The sequence below is a fragment of the Octodon degus genome, unplaced genomic scaffold (assembly GCF_000260255.1).
Source record: "Octodon degus isolate 3935 unplaced genomic scaffold, OctDeg1.0 scaffold00033, whole genome shotgun sequence".
NCBI classification, from domain to species: domain Eukaryota; kingdom Metazoa; phylum Chordata; class Mammalia; order Rodentia; family Octodontidae; genus Octodon; species Octodon degus.
Window position 1 is genome coordinate 8,635,036 of NW_004524609.1, and position 24,264 is coordinate 8,659,299.

Here is a 24,264-nt window from a genome sequence, read left to right on the forward strand (position 1 = left end):
TCTCCCTCTGCCTTTCTTCCTTCCTTTTTCCTTTTTCTCTCTCTGTCTCTGTCTGTCTTTCTCTCTCTCTCTCTCTCTCTCTCTCTCTCTCTCTCTCTCTCTCTGGCTGCTTCCTTATGACATTAACAAATACACCTTGCTGGCATTTCATGCACGCTCTTCTGCTGAGTTACATCACAGCCCTAGTTATTTTTAATTGACATATAATGTTGGTACTTACTTGTGGGCTACAGTATGATCATTCAGCAGCTAATGTGTACCATGTAATGATCACATCAGGCTGAGTAGCATTTCTGATTTTCAGATTTTTATGTGCTGAGAGCCTGCAAACCCAACTCTAGCTATTGTGGAATATGTGATAAATTGTAGACTGCAGTGATTCTATTGTGCTATCAGGTATTAGAAGTAATGTTTCCTGTCTGACTGTATTTTAGTAGCTGTTAACTGTTGTCAATGATAGGAAATCAATCAAAATGATATCGTATGACAGAAGAAAATTATATAAAATTCAAATTCAGAGTCCGCAAAGGAAGTCTTCTTGGAGCACAGCTGTGCCGGATTATTTATGTGCTTTCCGTTTTCCATGGCTGCTTCTTGCTCTACAAGAATGGTGTTGAGTGGCTACAATGGGGATCATTATACCCTATTGACTGTTCTTCATTTTTCAGAAATAGTTCACTGACCCTCCCCCTTCTAACTTTGCTCAGTGATGTAGTGGGGTCCTTTTATGACTGGCTCCCTAAGGGCATTCCTCTTTGGCTTTCTTTGGGAATTGTTAATCTGGGTAACTAATGGCGGGCTACTCCTCCAATGACCTCTTGGGCCCAGCCCACAGGAAATTCTGACTGGTGTTGCTCCTAGTTCTGAGAATGTAGGTCACTGCTCATTTCCGCTAAACGAAGCCACTCGTCTTTTAGGCCATGCAAGGATCCTGTCCCCTTGGCTGTGTGCTTTTCCTGTTTGCTGTATGTTCCTTTTCTTTTTTCTCTTTCATTGAGAAGAGAAGCTGTCCATGACTTCTCCCTGCCTTTTTCTTCCCACATTGTGTTCAGAAAGTAAACTAAAAACAGCGGTTGGTTGTGCTGTCACCACTGCCTGGCTTTGTTGATTATCTTCAGATGGCCCGTCCTTTCCTCTCTCTGTCATAGAACATTCTTCGTCTTGCGCAGAGAGGCTTCTGTTCATCTCCTGTGCATGTCACTAAACCCTTTCACTTCTCCCTAGTTCTGAGTGGGTAACTCCTGGGAGGGCATGCTTGGCCTTTTACTGATGCAGCTTTTAAATCATGGCGTCTGTGTGTGCTTAGTAGGGAGGATTGCGCCCCAGGTTCTGAAAGTGAAGGGAGGTGAAAGGCCCATGAAGGCAGAGTAGCTTCTTCGGCTGGGCTGCGCCCACATTTCCTTGCCATATCCAGAATGAGGTTAATTTAAGTCCCATACAGTGAAATGCTAATTTCTCCTATTCCAGATGGTATCACGCCTGTAGTTGCTTTCTGTGTTCCAGATACTGTGCTTGGGGATGGATGTCAGTTATATCAGTGACTCTCACAGTTGCTCAGAGAAGGGACATCCCATTTTGTAAATGAGCAAACTGAGGCTAGAGAGGTTCAGGACTTCCCAGAGTTGTCAGGCTGATGGTAAAACCCAGCTGTGGTCGAAGTCTGTGTAACCCTCAAGCCTGAGCGCCTGGCTCCTTCGCTCGAGCTGTTACTTCAAAATAAATGCATGGAATTGCTTGAATAAAAGACACCGCAGGGAACAGAAAATGTGAATGGATTTCATAGAAATGTGGATAGATTGGAGCATAATGGGCCATGTATGATAATGAAAAGGGGCTGTCCCGCGTGCCTCGCTTTTTATACTTGCTTTAGACATGACCCTTTAAGTGCCTGACACTTGTAAAATAATGCGTCTGACTCATTCTGACTGGTCAGGTTGGATGCCAAGCATTGGTTGGAGGAGGCTGATTGCAGTTGGTTTACTGATACGTACTGATGCAGAGTTGCAGGAAATGTATGCTAAAACATCAGTAAAACAGACTGATTCCAGGCAGGGGATGTGGCTTAGTGGTAGAGCACTTGACTAGCGTGCTCAGGTTCCTGGATTCAATCGTCAGTACACTGCCCATTACGTTTGCTGTTTTATAGACTCTACCATATTGAAAATAGACTTAGACCTTAAGTCTAAATTAGATTGCTTTAAAACAAGAAGTACAGGAATATTGCAGCTCCTTTTTGGCTTAATGATTTCTTTTCTTCCTGGTTGTTTCTCTAAGTCAATATAACAACTGTGGTTTCCTTAAAATTATGAATGAATCCTCTTCTTTCTCCCTGTTTTTCTTTTGTCTTAGAGAGTGTGAAGGAATCTGAATTTCACTTGTGTGATAGAAGAGGTAGATGGGGTTGGGAATGAATTTCTTTTAGACCAACAATTATTTCTTGGCTTTGTCTCCAGCCGGGCAGTCACACATGGCTTCCGTGGGCACCTACAACCCTGTACTCAAACCATGGGAAGAAAGGATATAGATATTGAATGATAAATATTTATTGTGTTTCCTTGATTTTTCTCCCTTCCAAGGCCTCCCAAGGTAGGATGCATTAGATGTAAGTGAAAGCTTAGAATCTGGAAGACCAGTGGGCAGCAGAATGATAAAATATTTGCAAACTATTTTTCAGTAAATAGGTAGAAATAGCCAGGCCCAGGGCCTGTTTGTAATCCCAGCACTCTGGGAGGCTGAATGAAGAGGATTCCAAGTTTGAGTACAGCCTGGGCAGGTTAGTAACTTAATGGTCCTCTCTCAAAAATAAAAATTAAAAGGCTGGGAGGTAGCTCAGTGTGAAGATCTAAGGTTTTATCTCTAGATTGGGGAAGAGAGAGAGGGAGGGAGGGAAGGAGGGAGGGAAAGAGAGACAGAGACAGAGAGACAGACAGAGAGACAGAGAGAGAGACTGAGAGAAAGAGAGAGAATCATGTCAAAAAGTATGCGGAAACACTTCCTGTGATACTTGAAAATCTTACCAGGTAATCTTCCCTTTCCCCTTCCTACATTTTGTATCGCTTTGCCGTTTGGAAAAAAAAAATATTCCCAAAGCCTCTTAATACACCTAAAGAGGAGCTTGGAGATGCTGAGTGTTAGTTCAGTGCAAAATGTAGGCTTTGTCTGCATGAAGCTCTGAGTTCCAACATTAAAAAAGAAAGAAAGAAAGAAAAAGAGCCCACTTAGATAATGGGTTTATTCATATCAATTCAACAAAACTTTGGTCATTTGCTATGTTTAAGACAATGCAATAGATGGAACTAGAAATGCATTTGATACTATCTTCCATATTTTAGCCATGAAGCTTTGGAAAATTTAGTTAACCTGTAGCTTCCATTTCTTCACCTTCTAAGTGGAGAGATTGACACCAAGTGAGGTTGACGAGAAGACCGAACAAGGTCAGGTGCACTGTGCTTCGGCCAGGGCTTGGCATTCATTTATTCAACAAATATTTACTGAATGCACATTTGTGTTTGAGAGACTTTACTGTAATCATCATGCCCTGATCATAAATTTGCTTCGCTTTTCTTTTCCTTCTGGTCTGGAAGGACATGATAGCCTAGAAGGAAGTAAGAAAAGCACAAAAGCAGAAAGAATTGAAACTAGAATTCTAGGTTTGCTTAAAAAAGGTATAATGACTTGGAAATCTCCGTGAATGTGGAGGAGATCAAGAAAGTATTTACAGCGGGAGAAGAGACATGGGTGGTATTTTCAGAGATGGAGAATTGGGATCCGAGATCCAAAGTAAGTACGGGAAAGCATCTTGACTTCTAGTTCTAGTGGTAGCAATCGAATGTTCATCTGGACAGAACAGTGCCATAGCTGAATGGAGAAGAAAAAAGAAAATGAAAATCCTCCAGGCAAATGCCCCCGGAGCTTAAAGTACTTTACTTGTATTTTCTAAGAACTTCCTTTTTCTTACCAAGATAAATACAACAGTTGGTGCATATGATCATTACAGGTTAATACATGGAATATATCAGATTTCATACCTTTAGGTGGTTTTCGGATGGTGGAAACTGCAGGAAATCTGGAGGTTAATAGTTAAACAAGTATATCATATCAACTAGGTTTATAGACACACTGTAATTATATAAGCAAGCTGTTGGTTCAATAATCAACGTCTAGCTAGGTCAGGGAATATTTTCCAGAGCCCAGCCACAGCTGTAATTTTCATTTTTTATAACCTGCTAACATGCCAACCTGCCATTTCCATTTCTTGGTCCTTTCCTTCAGAATGATCTGAAGTCAGTTTCAGAAGAGGAAAGCTGTTCGGCGTTCTTCTAAATTCTCCTTTTATTGATCAGCAGAGTAAAGCTCCACAAGGTTCTTTTTTATTCTCTCTCTCTCTCTCTCTCTCTCTCTCTCTCTCTCTCTCTCTCTCTCTCTCTTTTAGGGAAGGGTCCGCAAGGATAATTCCTTTCTCAAGTGCTGCGCTCAATACTAGGCAGAGAGTTCATGTATGCATATATTTATATTCTTAATTTCAGAAAAAAATAAAATTGAAGAGATAAAACATATTTGATATAATGAACAAGTTCAGTGAAATTTTCTTTTTAGCATCTTGGTTTCAAATATAGAGTGACCTGTGGCTCTTGGGCTCACAGTGGGCAGTTTCTCCTCAACTCCAGCGCCTCCTGACCTTGTCTCTTTTTGGAGGCTTTCTTCAGTTACAGTCAGGACAGTGGCTGAGGTTGGAGAAGTGAATTGCTCCTGAGTGGTGCAAGCTGCAGGGCAGTTTCTGATATGCCTTGCTGCGGGGTTAAAGAGAACAGAGGCCCCAGCCAGGTAGACAGGACCCGCTGGCTCTATTGTCTCATTGAGTGGCTTGCCAACCCTTCTTAGCCTGGGTATTCTTCCTGAAGGAGCGTCTGTTTTCACAGAGAAAGTGGGGAGAAAAGGCTGATTTAATTTTGGAATTGGTCGAAGAATCAGATTGAGAGATGATTATATATTTGGGTGAGATCAGTTTTTGTTGTTCGGATTCCAAGTTCCCATCTTTCTGATGTGATCAATCTTAGTCCCAGAGAGCCAGCCGGATTAAGGAGGGGCAAGAGCTGAAGGCCTGCGTGGTCTGTCAGTTAAATTTAATGATCATCATTAAAGCTCATAGTTGGGTGAGATATACAGTATTTGTCAGCTAGCGTTGCCTTGATGAAGTATCACCAATGGGGTGGTTTCAACAGCAACAATTTATTGTCTCCTAGTCCGGGAGAATTCTGAGGTCCAGCAGGAAATAGGGGTGGCTCCTTCTGCTGCTACGAGGAACCCATGCTCCAGGGTTCATCCAGGCTTTTGGTGACTTGCTGGCAGGCTTTGGTACTCCTTCCCTTGCATGGCCACCTAGTTGTCCCCTTTCCTGTTCGCACTGCACTCTGTCTGTGTGTCTGCATCCGAAGTTTCCCTTCATATAAAGAAACCACTCACACTTCAGCTAGGGCTTGCCCTATCCCAGCATGACATCATGCCAATTAATTATTATGCAACCAACCTTTTGTCCAGTTAGGTCACATCCTGGGGTGCTGGCGGTTGGGACTTCAACATGGTAATTGGGGGGGGGGGACATAGTTCAATCCACAACATGGCAAATGGGCCTGTCAGCAAACTAACTCCACTCTGGGAGGGATGCAGCTAAGATCTGGTGCAAGACACAGGCAGCGGGCTGAGGAAGAAGAGGCTCGTCCCTTGGCCTGTGAAGACAAGACAGTGAGTGGAGCAGGCTATGGCTTTGGTGTAATAGAACTTGAAGCGCAGTGCTTGGGAGAATAAGGAAGTAAAACAAGAGATGGTTATCTGGTACTTGACCTGCTTTCTTTTCTGTGCTTTTGTCATCGGTGACAGACTTTATGCTTCTAAACTGGGATGACTTAAATTAGAGAACACACCCATGCACACACATGATGCTGCTACCATACTGACTTCTGAAACTTTGTTAACATTTCATGTGAAGGAGACCTACAGAGCGGTCTCCATGGTTGGGCTGGCAACTCGGAGGTACAGAGACAGGGCCAGGGCTCGGTGGTTAGAGGGAGAGGGCATCTGTCCCGGTGTAACAAATGATCCCAGTCCTAATGGAACAAAGCTTAGGAGGGAGTGAGCGTAAGAACCAAGAATCCATAGCCACACAAAGCTTAGGAGGGAGTGAGCGTAAGAACCAAGAATCCATAGCCACACAAAGCTTATTTTGAGCAAAGCCTGTAACTCTTAAAATGAAAGTACAACCGAAGCGTTAGCAAGCTCTGGCTGTATTGATTATTAACTACAGGCTTTCTAGTGGTGTGTGTTCTTTGCACACTAGGAGGCAGCTTTATTTTCTTATTGTGAACTGTGTACTGATAGCATAAAATGATGTAGGAAAATGCCAGAAGCCACGTCAGTGAGAGGGGACAGTAGGGAAAGAGTCAGGCGTGTTCATTGTGGAGCCCGGGGTCAAGTCAGTGGGAAGGTGTTTTTGCAGTTTAGAACAGTTGTCCAGCGTCCATCAGGTTGTCCTGCCAGAGGGCTGATGGCAGCAGGCTTCAAATGTGGGGCCAGATGGGCAGCCGAGAGAAAGTCACAGGAAGCAGCGGCCAAGGCCCAGGCGTCCCTCGGAGGTGGGGGATGGTTGCAGGACAGGTGATCCAAATAACAAAAGAACAGGTGGGCAGTAGATGCTAGGCAGAAAGTCAGGAGATGAGCCAACATGAAAGAGGAAGAAAGAAAGAATAAATAGAGAGGTCAGATGGAAAACAGGAATCGGAGGGTGAAAGGCTCCAAGAGACCAGGCTGAATAACCCAGCCCATAGTATAAGTTTTTATTGCACAATCCTGCATAAAAGAAACGTGTATCCACCTCCCCTGTCTCTTTCATCTCCAGCAGCAGGTTATTCACCTGGCTATTGTATGAAGATGTACTTTAAGAACCCTGGGGAGCTGGGCTGCAGAAGGGAACACAGGAACAGAGCAGAGAAACTAGTTTGGGACTTGTTTAAAGCGAGCTCAGACTTAGCTTTCCTGCAGAGCATCTGTGAGCAGCCATCCCAGCGGGAGACAAGGCAGGACAGGAAAGCAGGAAGGAGGGATGGGCCACCCCAGGTGCTGGCCCCTGGGTTCACGTCCTTCTCTAATGTGCTCTTTCAGATTAGGTGTTGCACACAGTCTAATAAGACAAAGCAGCCCCAGTCCTGGACATCCAAGTCTAAGATGTAGCTGGGTAAAAGAAATGTAAATTCGTAGAAATTCTGTTCCAAAAGTGGATCAGGCAGGCTGGGGAAACAGCTCAGTGGTCTGAGTGCCTGCCCAGCAATCACAAAGACCCAGGTTCAGCCCCAAAATCTAACCCCAAAGTCTATGCTGGCCCAGAGCTGTGCCAGACGCTGAAACAGGGCACGGTGGTGCACGCCTGTAATCGCAGCACCGGGGAGGCTGAGATAAGAGGATCACCATGAGTCGGAGCTGCACAGTGAGACCCTGTACCAAATAAGTAAATAAAAGATAAAAGTAAAGAAATAAACGTGTATCAGAGAGTTCTAGTGAGACATAGGAACTGTACACTTTTTGTGTCCTTGGTGTGGCATTTTTGTTAGTGGAGAACTATTCTCTTGTAGTGACTTTTAAGTAGTGCCCACTGTGTGCAAAACATTGTAACATGCACCGCATTTGTTTACTAAGCAGTTAGAGCTTGGATAGCTTTAACTCTCATAAAATCTTGAGGGGTGGAGGAGAGTATTCCCACTTTACAAAGGAGGAAACTGGAACTCCAGCGGATGCTGTGTCACAGATCATAGCATTAGTGAAGAGAGAGGTGGGGTTTGAATTTAGTGCATTTATGTTGTTGTTGTTGTTGTTGTTGTTTTGGGGATCAAAGCTAGGGCCTTGAGCATGCTAATCGGGGGCTCTAACACCGAGCCATACTCTCAAGTCTAAGCTCAAGCCCCAAAGTCTAAAGTTTCTGCTTTCTTCTGTGCCACCCCCACATGAATATATTGAACAACAGAAACATCCTTATCGTACAGTAGAAAGGGGACAGCTCAGTTAGCAGATTCTCACCTCAGGTAATAGAGAGAGAGGGCCAGTCAAGTTAATGAAAAAGAGCTCAGGCTCAGAAATATGGGTCTACCCGGAATATGGTTACGGATGAGTCCATGTGTTTGTCTGTTTGTGTTGTGCTCTACCTCAAGTGAGAGTCATTATCAGGGAGGGTTTCATGGGGTCCAAGGGCACAAGGGGCGGCTGGGCCTGAGTGATGTGTTGCACGACGTCCTCCTTGCTCTGTCTCGTGCTGAATCCACTCTGCTGTTGTCTTGGGCCTGCTGTGGTCAGCCTTTGCTCACTCGCTACCGCACATGAAGATGCGAAGAGCTGCCAGCCAAATATCTGTGTGACTTCAGACCTCCAGTGCCCCCTATTCTTTCTCTCTTTTTAAAAAAATGTATTTAGTACGGGGTCTACAGGATCTCCCTATACAGATCTGACTTGTAGTCATCCTCCTGTTTCCATCCTCCCAAGCGCTGGGATTACAGGTGCGCGCCACTACGCCCAGTCTCAATTGCCAGGGCCAGCGGGCATGCTGGGGATCGAACCCAGTGCTCACCATTCTTTGGCTACTGATAGTCTTTAGTCTGAGAGCAAATTCTGTAACTTTCCAAAAATGACACCTGTAGATGAGTTGTTGCTGGGTTGGCAGGATCTAAGTCAGGTGTTTGTTCCTACGCTCATAACCTGTTCTCTATTTTCTTTTCTTCCTTCCTTCCTCTCTTTCTTCCTTCCTCTCTTTCTTTCTTTCTTTCTTTCTTTCTTTCTTTCTTTCTTTCTTTCTTTCTTTCTTTCTTTCTTTCTTTTTTTGTATTTAGGATGCTGTACAGGGTCTCACTGTGTAGATTGGACTTGTAGTGATCCTCCCGTTTACAGCCTCCCAAGTGCTGGGATTACAGGTGTACGCCACCACACCCAGTCTCAATGGCTGTCTCAGTACACCTGGGGGTCAGGATAGGCATGACAGGCCAGGAGATCGAACTCCGGGCCCCTGGGTCTGCCTAAGCAGGCACTTTAATACACTGAGCTATTTGGCCAGCCCTTACCCATTTTCTAAACCACTGTCCACTTTAGCAAGGCAGCAGAACCAGGACATCTAGGTGAGGGGACATAGGTGGGACAGACAAAGTGACCCACATAGAAGGCTCACTAGAAAGAAACATGTGACATACATGAAAAGAAGAACTGTAGCCAGTCAGACTTGTACTGGGCTTTGGCAGTGCTGTGACCCGGAGTGTTCTACATCTTTCTTCAAATAATAACTCTATAAACTTGCATCACTTAATCATAAAGTATTTGGTTATGAGGGAGATGCATCTTCTTGGATTTACTCATGTTCTCTGTGAGCAGAAGAGGCTGAGACCCCATCCAGCGTCATTTCTTTTCCTGCTGCTGGTCGCCTTTGGAAGGAGGCCGCAGCAGCCACACAGAGAGTAGTAATATCATCTGGTGAACAAGCCAAGACAACAGAGCTGAGGAGAGAACCACGCAGAGAAAACGTGCTGGTGCTCTCTACTGGTTGAGTGACAAATGCAGAGTTGCTTAGAGATGGGGCAGTTTCCCGAGTGTGTGTAGTGCAAACGCTCTGGGGAATAGGTACCCGGTCAAATGTAGAGTCAAGACTTGGGACTCATGGACTGTTACATCTACCAGGGACATTGTAGACTGCCGGGATGGCTTCTTTTTTGTAGAGGAAACAGTTAGGCCTCAGAACAAATAACTAGAAATACCAAAGTAGCAGCGAGTGAAATGCACAGGGCAGAGCTCTTGACAATCACACCTGGGCTGGTTTTTTTTTTTTTTTTTTTCAGTACTGGGGATTGAACTCAGGACCCTGTGCTTGCCAAGCAGGCACTTATTATACTGAGCTATCTCCCCCGCACTGGGCTGTTGTTAGCTTCTTAAGTGGATCTTGATATTAAGTCAGACTCAGACTCTCGAGAGCTGTTAGGCGCCTCCTCTAAAGATGGAAGCCAGCCTTGAGGCTTCTTGGTAAATAGCGATCTGGAGCACAAGGCCTAGTAGAAATCAGGATCTCTCTGTATTCAGCCACTTATCAGATGATGGCGTGAAGTCTGTTCAGTCAGGCATGTGGCCATTCGTCCCCTGGACATTTAATAGTTGCTTCGCTGTGTGGTTTACTGCTAGGTGCTGAGGAGTGTGCAGAAAGATGACACTTTTGCCTATCTCGAATTCTAGCAGCAGATAGATGTGTCTGCTGAGACTTGAGATTTGTGGTGGCTCAACAGAAAAGTGATTAATTATCTAGATCTTGGGAGGTGAATGGGAAAGTCTGAGGTTTGGGAGTGAATGAACTTCGGTGTGTAGAGCAGCAGGACAGACATGAACCCAGGAAATCCTCAAGGTCTGCAGTTAGAATTGAGGGGTCCTCTGGTATAGCAAAGAGAGATGAGGTAGGAGGAATAGTAGGAGCTGAGGGAGGGAAGGTCTTGCAATTCAGGAGGCTTTTGTAGCCACAACTATGGGACGACATAGTTCTGAGGGAGGCGTTCATTCTTGAAGTAGCCAGAGCAACATCGTTCTGTATTTTCCATTTCACCGTGCATTGACATCCCTTAGCAACAAGTTTTTGTTAATGTTCTGAGCTCGGGATGGACTAGGAAGCCAAATTGGCTTTGAAGAGCTTTCTTTTGGCAAGTCAACACGTAACTTTATCGTAAAAACAAAAACAAAAAAAAGATACCAAGGCTTTACAGGGACAGGAGCTTGCATGGGTTGATTAGTATTGAACGTCATTTTCCCGAACTACCATTTGATGACTCAACACGTAATGACACCATGCTGGCTGCTCACCAGCTTGCACTCAGCCCTGGTCAGCAGGCTGTGCCTTGAGGTCTGATTAGCTGGTTTTACATTTATATGGCGATGGTTTTACCCTGCCTGTGTTTTCTTTTCTTTTCTTTCTTCTTTTGACAAACCAACTTGATACTCCTGCCTGCCAAGGAAGGACTGGGGAGCTTTGTCGGCTCTCCCTGTCTGCCTGCTCTGTGAGGTAATCATGTTTATGTTGTCAGACTTAAGTGCCTGCTGTGTGGAGGTTTTCCAGAGCAGAAACCCAACCTCTGTTCTACAGCTGGAGTCCTTGGGGACCTTTGGAAATGAGCTTCACACTTGTAGGGAAGAGAGTGCTCTAGGGTTCCAGAAAGCCTTACTGAAGTTCTGGAGGAAGCCCCCAGGGGATCATGAAATGCAAAAGCCAGTCCAAGGTGGCATCTTCCCAATGTCCTATGCAGTGATTATTATTTTCATCTTTATTTTTCCAACTGGAAATTCTCAAAAATATGTATCCAGAGCCTTCTTAGCAACAATCTTAGCAACACATCAGAGAAAAACAAATTCACTAGTTATCTATCTGTGTTTTAAGCCAGATCTGTGATCTTACACTATCTATCCTCATTGTCCTCGGTTTCCTCTCTGTGACTGGCTGGTTACTCCGTTCTTTGCTTCCAGAGAATTGCTTTATCTGGCGAGGAGGATACACGGGGCTTAGAACATGTGAAGGCCACAGAGACTAGGAGCATAAAGTGAGCTAGCTGGGCTGGAGGCCAATGCATGAAATTCTGCGAACACCTTACCTTCCTCCCATTTCAGTTTGGCTCAAGGAAATCATCCCTGCTTCTGTTTGTTTTGGGTAGAATTTGAAAAGAAGTTTGCTGCTGCAACCGTACTCTAATAGTAACCTGAATGTATAGATCAGTGATTTGTATTCCAAATGCATTTATCCATTTTTTTCTCTGCTGAGACTCAAAGATAAGCCACAAAGATGCTAGGAGAGTAGCCTTGGTATAGCATGGCCGAGAAAGGCTGCAAAGGCTGCAAGGAAAGGGTGCCACCGGCTTTCCGAGTTGGTTTAGACCTGATATTTCTAATAGTTAAAAAATAATAATCTGATGTATTTCAACATTTTCAAATTGATTTAAAAGAAAAAAAAATGAATGCCCTGCCAGCACTTTAGATTGTTAGCTGCAAACAACACTTAAAAGAAATGAACAGCTGTCAGATTTCTCTGTCATCTCTAGAGATTTAACTTTGGAAAGAGAACAAGTTTGCAAATTAACAGATCTCATCTAAATTCCATCCTTTTTCCTGGAGCTTCTGCTGCTCTGTTCGGGCCTTCTTCTAGTGCACAGCCCTTTGATTCCTTGATTCAAAGGATTCTTCTCCATCTTCTTGCTCTTCCTCATCTTCTTCTCTTTCCCTTCCCCTTCCTCCTTCCTCTGGTCCTTTTTCCTTCTATGTATCATGGTCAGTCCTTAGACGTGGTATGTCAGCTAGACTGTCCTCAAACTCACAGTCCTCTTGCCTCAGTCTTCCAAGGGCTGAGATTACAGGTATGTGCTACCATGCCTTGCAAGCCTTTTGCCTTTTCCCTCCACCCCCGACTGTTAGGTATGCTAATGGTCAGGCAATGTTAGAACAAGAATTAATGCATAAATACTATTTCCTGACAGTGATTCTACAATAATTATTTGCATGCGTTTTAGTAAAAAGTGACTGAAGGGGAGATTTTGCTCTGGTTATTTACGTGTTGAAAAGGATTTTTAAGAAACTAATTTCTATGTTGTATACAGTGCTTTATCATTTAAACTCAGCTTCATCGTTCGCACTTAGCAGGTGGTCAAGAAATAGCTTGATAATAATCTAGGATTAGCCTTACACACACCATCACAGAGGGTAAGGTGGTGTTTCCTGAATTCAGTTTCTGTCCCTGTACTTTCTTCTCACTTCTTTTTTTTTAAAGGCTTTCTTTCTTTCTTTCTTTCTTTCTTTCTTTCTTTCTTTCTTTCTTTCTTTCTTTCTTTCTTTCTTTGTGTGGCCAGCTCAGCCCACCAGGGGGCAGGGCCGGCTGGCATGTGGTGCTGGGGGATTGAACCGCGATCCCTGTGCTTTGCTAAGCCTGTTCTAAGTATGTGCTTTAGACCCCTGAGCCATCTCAGCAGCCCCACTTCTCACTTCTTAAGGGAACATCTTGTCACACCTGCAGAATCCTTATGCCTCTTTTAATGTCTATTTTTAATTGTGATAGATACATATAACCTAGAACTCACCATTTGAATAATGCTAAAGAAAACATTTCAGGGGCTTTGTACAAAGAGGTGCAAGCCATATACCACTGTCTCATTCCACACTCTTCATTGCTCCAGAAGGCATTGCTCTATGCCTCTTAAACAGTCATTCCCCACCTCTCTTCTTCCAACCCCTTGAAACCCACTAATCTGCTTCCTGTCTCTACAGATTGACCTGTTCTGTGCATTTCTTGTGAATGGAATCACAACTTGTAGCCTTCTTTGGTGTGCCTTCTTTCACTCAGCAAAACAAGTTCAAAGTTCCTGTTTATTGTAGCATGGATCAGTGCGCTATTCCTTTCCTTGGCCGTATCGTATTCTATTGCATTGATAACCCACATTTCTTCTTCTTCTATTTCCTATTCATAGCTAACATCTAGACAATTCTGAAAAAATAACTCATAGATCCTTGTCAGTAGAGCTTGTAGAGCTTGAACTAGGAACTCATCCAGGAGAATTTACACAATTTAGGTGGATAACAGCTTATAACAAAGTAATGCATTTTTGATGATGAAATTTCAAAGATGGAAGCGATTTCCAGTGAGGTGGGAGACTTTCTTGGTGCCACCAAATTACCTATTTAGGACTGCCTGGATTATTGCGAAGCTAAGTCAGTAACTGTGAGATTGGAAATCCCTAAGGTGAGTAGGCTCACAAGCAGATTCTCCACCTTAGTTTAGCTGTTGGCTGACTGTGTGGCTTGCATTCCTCTACGGCCAGGGCGTCTGGCTGTTATTTTGGTTACTCTGGGTTTGGCTTTGTGTCAGGCCCTCTGCTAGGCTCATTTACATGCATTATCTCATTTGATTCTCACAAAATTATTGGAAAATGTATGACTTTATCCTTATTTATTTATTTATTTATTTATTTATTTATTTATTTATTTGGTGGAACCAGGGATTGAACTCAGGCCCTTGTGCTTGCCAGGGAAGCGCTTATTCCACTGAGCCATCTCCCCGGCCACTTTATCCATATTTTGTGGTTGAGGAGCCCGTCTAACTAGGGGGTATAGCAGACTATCCTACCTGAGGTTTCACTTCTAGTAAATTGTCAGGGAAAGACTCAAATGCAAGTCTTCCCAGTAGCCTGATCTTATAACAGCTACATGGAAGCAGCTGACCAACTCTGGCTGCCTGTGTGGTTTTGCACAGTCTGAAAGGTAAGATAGTTGGTAAAACCTTTCAATGCTTTCAGCAAATCCAAAGGCAAACATTTCATGACTTGCGAAATTACATGATGCTGTGTTGGAGTGTCTATAAATAAAGTTCCATCAGGACGCCACACTCACGTGTGACATTGTGTCCACATTGTGTCATGCTGCAGTGGCAGAGTTGAGCTTTGGAGTTCTGTGGCCCACAAAACCTCAGATTTACTAGCTGATCACTTACTTACGGGACCACTTTGTTTATTGTCATCCCTAAAATATACGCGGGGAAAGAAATTCTTATTTAAGTCCCTTTTAACTTTGATGTTTCAAGAGTTGCAGAGAAGTTGCTTTGATCTGCTTTCCTGTGAACTCTTCTGCTCCCTCTGCCCTTCCTTTCTCTTAACAATTGAGTTTGCCTCATAGCTAAGAACGGAAATAGACATCACACCCTTAGCCTCAGTCTGGGACTGGGCTTGTCATGTCTTCCTATCTCCCTCTGCGTCTGTCCCATTATTAATTCATCTATCTGGAATAATCACACTACAGCTCTCAGGAGGTTGTAAGAGTGGTTTAGAGACGATAAAGCTGATGCCATGCTTATTGGCTCTGTTTCTGAAGAGTTGAAGTTTATGGAGACCAAATTGCGTCTCCAGGATGTACCTGTTAGTATGCCATGGTGGTAGCGATTCAGCCTGTCTTCTGATCCCCCAAGCACCACCTGTCCTGGTCAGTGCTGTATTTGCGCTACGGTGCCTATAGCTATCTTCCTTCTCCTCTGTTCCACCCTCGTCATCTATGTATTCACTCTTTTGATCTCTTGTCCTCTTTTCCTAATGACCTTTTCTTCTTGTGTTAAATTTGGAGCCTGAGAATTGCATTCCCTCTGTTTGGCACTCCTTCTGGTTAAAATAGCTCCTTTAGCTTCCAAAAATAGCAGTATTTGTTGAGCCATGATGCTCACACCAGACATGGTGCTCCATCCTGACTAAGCATTGTCTCACTTGGATCTTATAATAACTTGGAGGTAGTTATGATTATTAACACTTGCTGACGGGGAGGTGCCAAGGTTTGCAAAATATTGACAGGCATCCAAGGCCACTAGAGTTAGGAGGAGCTTCATTGAGGTTTGATCTTTCTGTAGTTCTTTATTTTGGAAGATTACTTATGATATATCATGGCATGGATTTGCTTAGGTTTGTCTTGTTTGGGATTGCCTCGCAAGCCATACAGGTATGAATCCATAGGAGTATGTGTGTGTACAGAGGGGTGTGTGTGTGTGTGTGTGTTTGTGTGTGGGTGTGTATCTGTGAAATTTTCTTTTCAAATTTGAAAAATTGTCAGCTATTATTTCTCAGTATATTTTCAGTCCCAGTCCATTTCTTCTTTTCTTTGACACAAATACTACATTTTTTTTAAGGTCAAACATTTCCTTGAGAAGCTATACTTTTCTTTTTTTGGTCCTGTTTTGAATATTCAATAATTTTTATTGAAGTGTCTTCAGATTTACTTAATTCTTTTCTTTGTGTCTCCATTCCGTTTTAGAGACCATCCAGGGGCTTTCTCACAAAGCTTGGTTGTATTTCATTGTTCTAAATTCCTGACTCTCTTAAACAAGCGCTAACTCTCTCCTGGGATCTTCTTGTTTGTTATCTTCTTCAATCTTCTTTGGTTGCTCACTGAATCATTTTTAGGATGCCTACCTTAAAATCTTTGTCAAGTAATTCTAACTTCTGATCCCCTCCATGTTGAGTGTCTTTTTCCATCCAGTGTGAGATGCTCTTGACTCTTGGTATCATTATTGACTTCTATTTGAAGCCTGGATGCTTTTTATCCTGTAAGACTGACTCTTATTCAGTCCATCTATTTTGAAGATTACCTCCGATGCATCCTGCTGGGTAAAGGAGGCACCACCTTGTTATTACCAAGTGAGAATGAAACAAAAGGGTCTCTGTGAAGCCTCTGTGGAAGCTGGAGGGCTGGTCCCATTACTGCTGGGTAGAAAGGTGCAGATGCCATATGAGAACTTAACTCCATGGTTGGGAGAGAAGAGGAACTTAGTCGTCACCCTACAGCTGGCCTCCATGGTTGCTGTAAAGTGAGTGGCTCATGGTGGTGAAGATCTTCACTCTTCGTTCAGCTTCGGCTAACACTATCCCAGTGGGGGAGAAAGTGACTTTCGTTTTGATATCTCTTGTGATATCTGTGAACTACCCCTACGTATTAGAAATCCAGTTTTAGAATATAATCCTTTGGTTTTTCTTTTCTTTTTCATTTATGTGTTTGGTACAGGTCTCATTACGCAGCTTGGACTTGTAATGATCCTCTTGTAGTCAGCCTCCCCAGCCCTGGGATTACAGCATGTGCTACCATGCCCAGACTCAGTTGCTGGCTCATGGTGCCTGGGGGTGGAGCCGGTGCAGCATGTGGGACTAGGGATTGAACCCTGGACCCTGTGCTTTGCCAAAGTAGGCCCTTAATCCGCTGAGCTATCTTACAGCCCTAGGGCTCTTGTTTTCCCATCTATTTGATTATTTCTTATATTACATGTTTGTCTTTCAGGTGTGAAGTGTTCCCAGAGTGGCTCCTTTTGAGGGGGGCTGTTCCTCCAGCAGTGCTCCCCAGTGTCCAGACCTTTGGGCTTTGGCTCTTATGGGGGCACTGCCAGCTCTCTCTCGCAACACCTTCCCTCTTCTTAAAGACTTCTTTATTGGTTCTCATCATCCTCTCCATCCTTTTTATATCCTCTTCTTGAAGTCCTCACTCTTTCTAAAGACTGTTTTCTATACCTTTGCCTCCACTGGGGGCTTAGTATCTACAACATAAATGCATTGGCTTTTATTTTCTGCTTCTTTGTAATCTTGTGCTCTGCCCAACATCCCCACCTCTGTCTCCTACAGCCTTGTTTCTGAGGCCTTGTGGGCACTCCATCCTCCGTTTCCTTTCACCCTCATGTCCTTCAGCACGTCTCACCTACAGCCACATTTAGGGCGGAAAGTACGACTGTAATCTGGTGCTGCTCCTCGTAAGCTGTGTGAGTTGGAGCTACTGACTTAGACTTCACCACATCTCAGTGTCTCATCTGTGAAATGGGAAGGGTGATAACGAAAACAAAAGAGGCTTGATTCAGGGATGAAATCAGATAGAGTCTCTTACTAAAGAGTTAATGAAGTAACTGTAGTTGTTGGCCTTCTATTAATGTCAAACTGTATTTTCTGTGCCCTTGCTTGGCCCTAAACCCCAGAAATCCCTGTTTGCTTTTTGAGAGTCTTTCCCTGTCTCTTTCTACCCAAACCATCTAGTTAAATGTGGCCCAATTTTTCTGATCAAAGAGATTATGGGGCCACAGAGGAAAGTGATCAACGATGTTGAGTGTGCCTAAGGAGAGTCACATGGAGAGAAAACATTCTCTCAGGCTTTCACAGAGAGCACATTGGTCAAGCAATGGTTGTGACTCATTCACATGGCTGACAATGACAAAGGATCTGCAAACTGCGGTACAGAGTTTCAGGGTAAATCCTGAGGGGATTTGACTGACTTTGTCGGATACAGAAGTTACATTTCTTGTTATGTAGGTCTTGCTTTATCTTGGTCTTAACTATTCAGGAGAAAAGTATAAGAATGAAGTATAAAATGTAAAGCCATATTGATATGCTGAGCTGTAAAAGGCTCAAGTCTGCAACTTCTGACATTGCCAGTCCTATGGATAACCCACTACTATTATGGACTACTGGACTCTGTTGGAATATTTTGCTGAATTCATGCCCCTACAATATTTAAATGACAGTGGAATACCCATCTCTGACAAAAGTAAACAAAAAGGGGATACAAATGAAGGATTGTTTTGCATCTGTATATTCAAAATAATTACGATGGATATACAGCTACTTTCTCTTAATTCAGTGAATAGAAAGATTTATACTAATAGTGTTTGTGGACAGGATATCATGTCAGCATCTTTGTACTATGAATAACGACTAAGAAGACAACATTATGCAATGTATTAAGTATTGAAACCGTCCTACTAATTGGTTTTGAAAATGTCTCATTGCTATTTGTTTCTCAGTAAAATTATTAAATATATTCAGTTCATTTCTCACTCCCTAACCTGCATTCTTTGCTCTAGTTAGTTTCGCAATTTGATTTCACTCAGATACACGATAACCTTCTTGTAGTTTGCGCCTCCTCTCTGAAAGACCTTTCTCCTCTGCTTTCCTTCAAATTCTGCGCTTGGATCAGGCCTCAGCTCAGGTGCTGCGGTGCTGTGGGACTCTCCCGTCCTCTCCTGATCTTTTCCTTTTTGAACCCCTCTGGTCTTGGAGTAACAAAGTCACCGACTGGCAATAAGTGCAGTAAGTGGAGCTGGTGTTCTTCCTTCCTTCCACCTGGACAAGTGAAGTGGCTCTTGTGAAGTCAGGCAGGCTGTGTGCGGCAGTGCCAGATGCTGCCTTCTCTGAGGAATGTAAATATTCTCTGAATTATGTGCATTTTTTAATGTTCTTCACACTGAGTTGGCCGCAGTCAGAGTGCTCATTCCTGTGAGGCTGATTGTTAAGAGGGAAAGGCTGGCAGGGACCAGCTTTGTGCACTTGCCCTTGGCAGTGGGTGCCTCTTTAAAGTTTGGAAACAGCCTGCATGGCCACCAAGAGATGAATGGAGAGAGCAAGTGGGATACACGCACAACAGACTACGACTCAGCTATAAAGAAGCCTGATTTGTGATGTTTGTAGAATCTGCTAAGTGAATGACATAACCCAGACATGGGAAGTTAAATGTCACGCACTTTCCCTTACATGAGAAACCCTGAAATATAGATAGCTAAAAAGCAACATAAAAGTGAGTTGAGGTCAGGCGTGGTGGCACACACCTGTAATCCCAGCACTTGGGAAGCTGAGGCAGGAGGGTGACTGTGAGCTTGAGGTCAGATTGGGCTACAAAGTCAGTTCAAGGCCAGCCCAGACTGTGTAGTGAGACCCTCTCTCAAAAAGGCAAGAGAATTAAAAAAAAAGAGAGAGATGATAAATAACAAGGAGGAGGATGACTTTGTGGAGCTAGAAAGGGGATCTGAGGATTAGGAGAGATGTGAGAACAGGGATGGGAGGTGGAATTAAAAAATGAGCAAGAGGCCATGTATACGCACACCAGCTCCCCAAGATGAGTGTGGTTGTCATGTATCGCAGACACACCTTAATAAAAATAAACCCTCATCCAGCCCTGTGGAGAACTTATTATCCCAGGCGCTTGCAGCTGGGATGAAGCGGGGGGAGGAGAGGTTCTGCATTGCTCCACACCAAGGGAAGCGTCTTGACCACTGTGCATAATGCAACAGCACAGCACAAGCACCAATTAATTCAGGGTTGGGCTTCGCAAGCCTTGCTAGGGCAGTGACTCCTGAGCTGGGGTTTGCAGCACATGAGCTCCGCAGCAAGGGCCACACACGTTAGTTGGAGCAAAGAGCCCGAGGAACACAGGGTTGTGTGCATCCTGTTATAGCATATAAGTTCTTTAGAAGCCCTGGGGTATGTCCGGGCTGTCTGGTCCTTAGGGTGTCAGAGGAGGACAGGTGATAGAGGGAAGGACCAAAGTCCAGATTTGTCTTAAAAACTGTCTCAGTTGCTCTTCTCTTGTTGCTGGGACAAATACCCGACACTCAAAATGAAGGAAGGAAAGGTTTATTTAGCTCAGTTACTGGAGGTTTCAGTCCATACTCAGCTGGCTCCAAGGCAGAGCGGCACATGGCAGAAGGCAACCTTTTATGGCGGTGGCAAAGAGCAGAGAGCAAAACGGAGAAGCAGCAGCAACAATAGCTGCAGAGAGCAAGTCTGTCTCTCTGTCTGTCTTATGTTACATTCACGCTATCTACCCCAGCCTGCATGTAGCACTTATATCCATAATCCCAGCAGTACTTGGACCCATAATCCCAGTAGTACTCAGACCCATAATCCCAGCCTTGGATTATGAATTAATCACAAACTGTGGAACTGTGCCTCAATGACTGCATGAGGCTTTGGGGGAACAAATGCACACAAACCATAATAAAAACCTAAAAGGCCATACTCTTCAAATGCCCCATTGTACTTCTGCATAAAAGGTATGTACAGAGCTGGTGCTAAGATAATTTTGGGTAGTCTAAACCTCTAAGATTTTTTTTGTACCACCTGACTACAGTTTGGCTACACTCAGCATTTCTTTTTTTCCCCTCCTCTCTTCCTGCAGCTTGCTGTGTGATATGTACTAGGGTGGGTGAACAGGTTTATGAGGTTCCCTCCGTGTTTGCATCCCTTGGAACTGATTCTGATGTTTTAGTGGCTGCCCCGGGCCCATACGTATCTGCAAAGGATGCTGAAAATGTAAATATCCAGCACTATTAGCTTCTGCATTTGAGGGGCAGGCTCTGCCTCAAGAAGTAGAGGATTTGTCCGAACATAAAAGAGGACAAACGCACAACAAATACTCACTGCAGTCTCACTGCTGTCTGTGTACATATACCATGGACTTTCTTTCATTGGAGCATCATGGGAAACCCAGAGTTCCTTTGCCCCAGGAGAGGATTTTACCAACTCTCTGAGATAGAGGAAGGAAACCCGACTGAGAGAGGTTGAGCAGCGGCAGAAAGAAAACTCTTGAGTCTTAGGTTACTTACTGACCTCAAAAGCAAAGGGGCTGGCTCAGCCTTAGCAAGAGCTGTCAGCGAGCTAATTCTGGTGCATGAAACAAAGTGAAATTTCAAATGTGGGCAGCATTTCCTTGATTTGTGAGCCATGTTCGGAAATTATAGGTAACACCACAGACAAGTGTTTATTTTGCCCATCTTAAAACCTTGATGAAGTAGAACAAGTAGTCTTTCCTTGTTTTACAGGTGGGAAAACTGTTGTCTGTTCAACTGAAGTGTTTTGTTTTGGAGTTGCATAACTGCCAGGTGATAAACCCAGGGCTAGGGCCCAAGCTCTCCATTTCTCTCTCAGTATTCTCTCTATACCTTGGGTATTTCCCTGCAAGAATCCCCTTTTCTCTGCATAATAAAAGCACTGTATTTGAAGCCTGTGCCCTAAAATATATTATTTAAAGGATTCCACTTTTATGCTTAATGTTGGGATTAGTGGGACATGGACACTGCTTTTACCTCCCGTGGATGGTTACTTACATAAGGGATATGGTGAATTTCTATGCTCTGGCTTGGAAAAATAAATGCTAGGAAGGTCTGTTTTCCTTATTTTAAGGCATGTACACTTTCAACTTCAGTTCAGATTTCTCAATTTTAGGTCTTGTCCACATTTATTTCAAGTCCTTAACATACGTATGTCCCCTTGCATCAGGAGTCATAGAAGTGTGTGGGCACACACATGCACACACCCGAAGAGTTAAAGAGTTTAGGCCATAAAAGATATAATTTTTACTCTGCAACAAAGGTATTTTGGGTATGCAGCATGTTGACTTGCCAGCTGCTGCCTACTTCAGTGTGAGAGTAGTTCTCATTGCTTCAGTGTCTCCTGGTGATTAACAGAAACGGAGGTGTGGGAAGGGTGCAGCGATCACTTGGCCTAAGAATACCAAGTCTCTAGGATCAAGCCAATAACTGACGCTTTGCCATTCGGTGACACACTCTAGTATTCTCCTGGGAAATGCAACCATGGTCCAGGGAGGAAGTCTGGAGTTAGGTTGGTTAACACGGCTGTGAGTGGGGTCCAGGCAGCCTGAAGGAGACCGGGTACAGAGAGATTGAATAAGCTGGACTAAGAATCGTGTTCTGGGGGCCAAATTAGGGCAAAGAGCTCAGGCTGGGCGCACTCCTCTTTTGTACCTCAGTTTCTCCACCAGTGGTTATAGTTGTTCCCTATGTGCTGGACTGTTTTGCATTATTGGCCCCTTAATCTGTCACAACTAACCTATCAGGCTCTTGTTTTTCCCTTTTAGAGGAGAGTAAATCAAAGCTGAGGGAGGTCGAACAATTTATTTTGGGATCCTGGAGCTGGTTAGTAGCAGAGTAGGGGTGCAGGCTTCTACTGGGGTGCTCCACAGACACCCAGTGCCTTTTAGCATCGTTTTAGTGCTCTGCACGGACACCGACACACCTGTGACTGCCTCCTCCACCCTTGTGCAGTTGCTGTGTTTTGATCTTGTTGTGGAATGAATGCGTGCTTCGAAAACACCACCGTTAGACTTAATCATTTTTTTAAGGTCCTGATTTATGTAACTCTATGAAATAGTGCTCAACTTGATACTTATAGCGGGTCTGATGATGTAGGTGATTTATATAGCTTGAAGTTTTATGGTGGCCTTTGTTTCTTTCCTGCTTGCAAAGCAGTCAGTCCTATGCAAAGGAGGGCTGGGGAGCTGCACTGTGCGGCCTGTGGAAGGCAGCTTCGTTAAGAAGGAAAGGTATTGCAAGAGCGAGGAGATGCAGCAAAGGCCAATTAGAGCGCTGATCTAAGCTGGAGTTGCACAGGCCTTCAGGGGCTGTGCATTAGTGGCCCCAAGGCAGACTGTTAATAATGACACAGCAGAACCAGCGGGAGCCAGGGTTGCTGGTCGCCAGCAGGGAGCCCTGGCAGGGGAGATTTGCCAAAGAGGAGACTGGGCCGAATCTGGGGAGAGGCAGAACTGCCAGATTGTTGAGGTCACTTGGCAGGCAGGGCTGTTTCAACCCAAAATTGAGAGGCTGCAGCTGGAGTACAGCAGAGAGAGCACAGAGTGACGCATCGGGTCGAGATGAAGGGAGAGAAGCCTGGCAAACTCACCTGTTCAGTTATCTAACCCTGTAGGGAAATACTAGAACACTTTTTTTTCCTTTTTTCTTTTTTAGTCAAGTTTAGCCTTCTAAGCTCTCAGGCCTAATTTAATCATGTTTTTCATGAGCCTCTTTCTGAAAGGCACTTTTATTTTTTTTTGTCACCTAAGTGCAGTCCAACTTTTTATGTAGGAAATACCATCATTTTGTTGGCTGCAGTGTGCAGAGAGCTTGTTAGGTATGGGGCTTCCTGTCCCCAGCCCGGGGTTGAGACGCCTCTGTTCTCACCCTGGCTACCTGCCGCGTGTTGCGGTCAGAACACCTGCAGGTCCCCGCTCCCGACTGCGGCATCCTGGCCAAGGTTCTTATCCTAGTTGATTGTATTTTCCTTCTGCCTTTTTTTCATCAGCCGTATCCCCACTTTTTTTTAAAAATTTTTTATTCTTTTGATACAGGGTCTCAGTACTCAGCTCAGACTCACAGCGATCCTCCTGTCTCAGTCTTCTCGTGCTGGGATTGCAAGCGTGTGCCACCATGCCTGGTTTTGGGGCCAGCATGGTGTGGGGCAGGTACAGCATGTGGTGCCAGGGATCGAACGCAGGTCCTTGCGCTTGCCAGGCAGGCATTTTTTGCCACTAAGCTATCTCCTCAGCCCCACATCCCCACTCTTGACCCATGTAGGTTACTTCTTTCCCTGGCCCTGGTTGACCAGAAGGCCTTTTGCTTCTGGGCAGTGATTTGATGTTTGCAGGCCCAAATATTCTCCAGGAGTTTCACCTCATCCTGACTCTTGGCAGCATCTCTTGAAGAATGTATTGCTAGAAGTGGAGTGTGGCCTTGCCCTCCCCTCTCACTTGGTTACTTGAAGGAAACTTCCCTCGCCAGCTGATCTGGGGTTGCGGGGCTAGCTGGACCTAACTGTTGAGGTGGGCTGATGTACATGGTGTGCCAAGGACAAGGGCAGAGGCCCGAACTTCCAAGTGACAGTCTTTGGGAGGGCCATCATTAATCCCTTGATGACAGTGGCAAAATTTATGAGTCGGCTTTTTTCTTTCTATTAACATTATTGAGGGCATGGAGTTTAGAACCAGGCTTCTGGTGTTCAAATCCTTGCCTTTTCATTTATTCTCTCTCTTTCTCTCTCTCTCTGTCTCTGTCTCTGTCTCTCTGTCTGTCTCTCTCTGTCTCTGTCTCTGTCTCTCTCTCTCTCTCTCTCTCTCTCTCTCTCTCTCTCTCAGCCCAGTGATAGATAACAG

General features: G+C 44.4%; 1 protein-coding gene across 2 annotated transcripts in view; it reads left to right on the forward strand.

The window, feature by feature from the left end:
* Map2k6 (mitogen-activated protein kinase kinase 6) overlaps nucleotides 1–24,264 on the forward strand; it is a 123,224-nt gene that overhangs the window by 7,640 nt on the left and 91,320 nt on the right. The window lies entirely within an intron of this gene.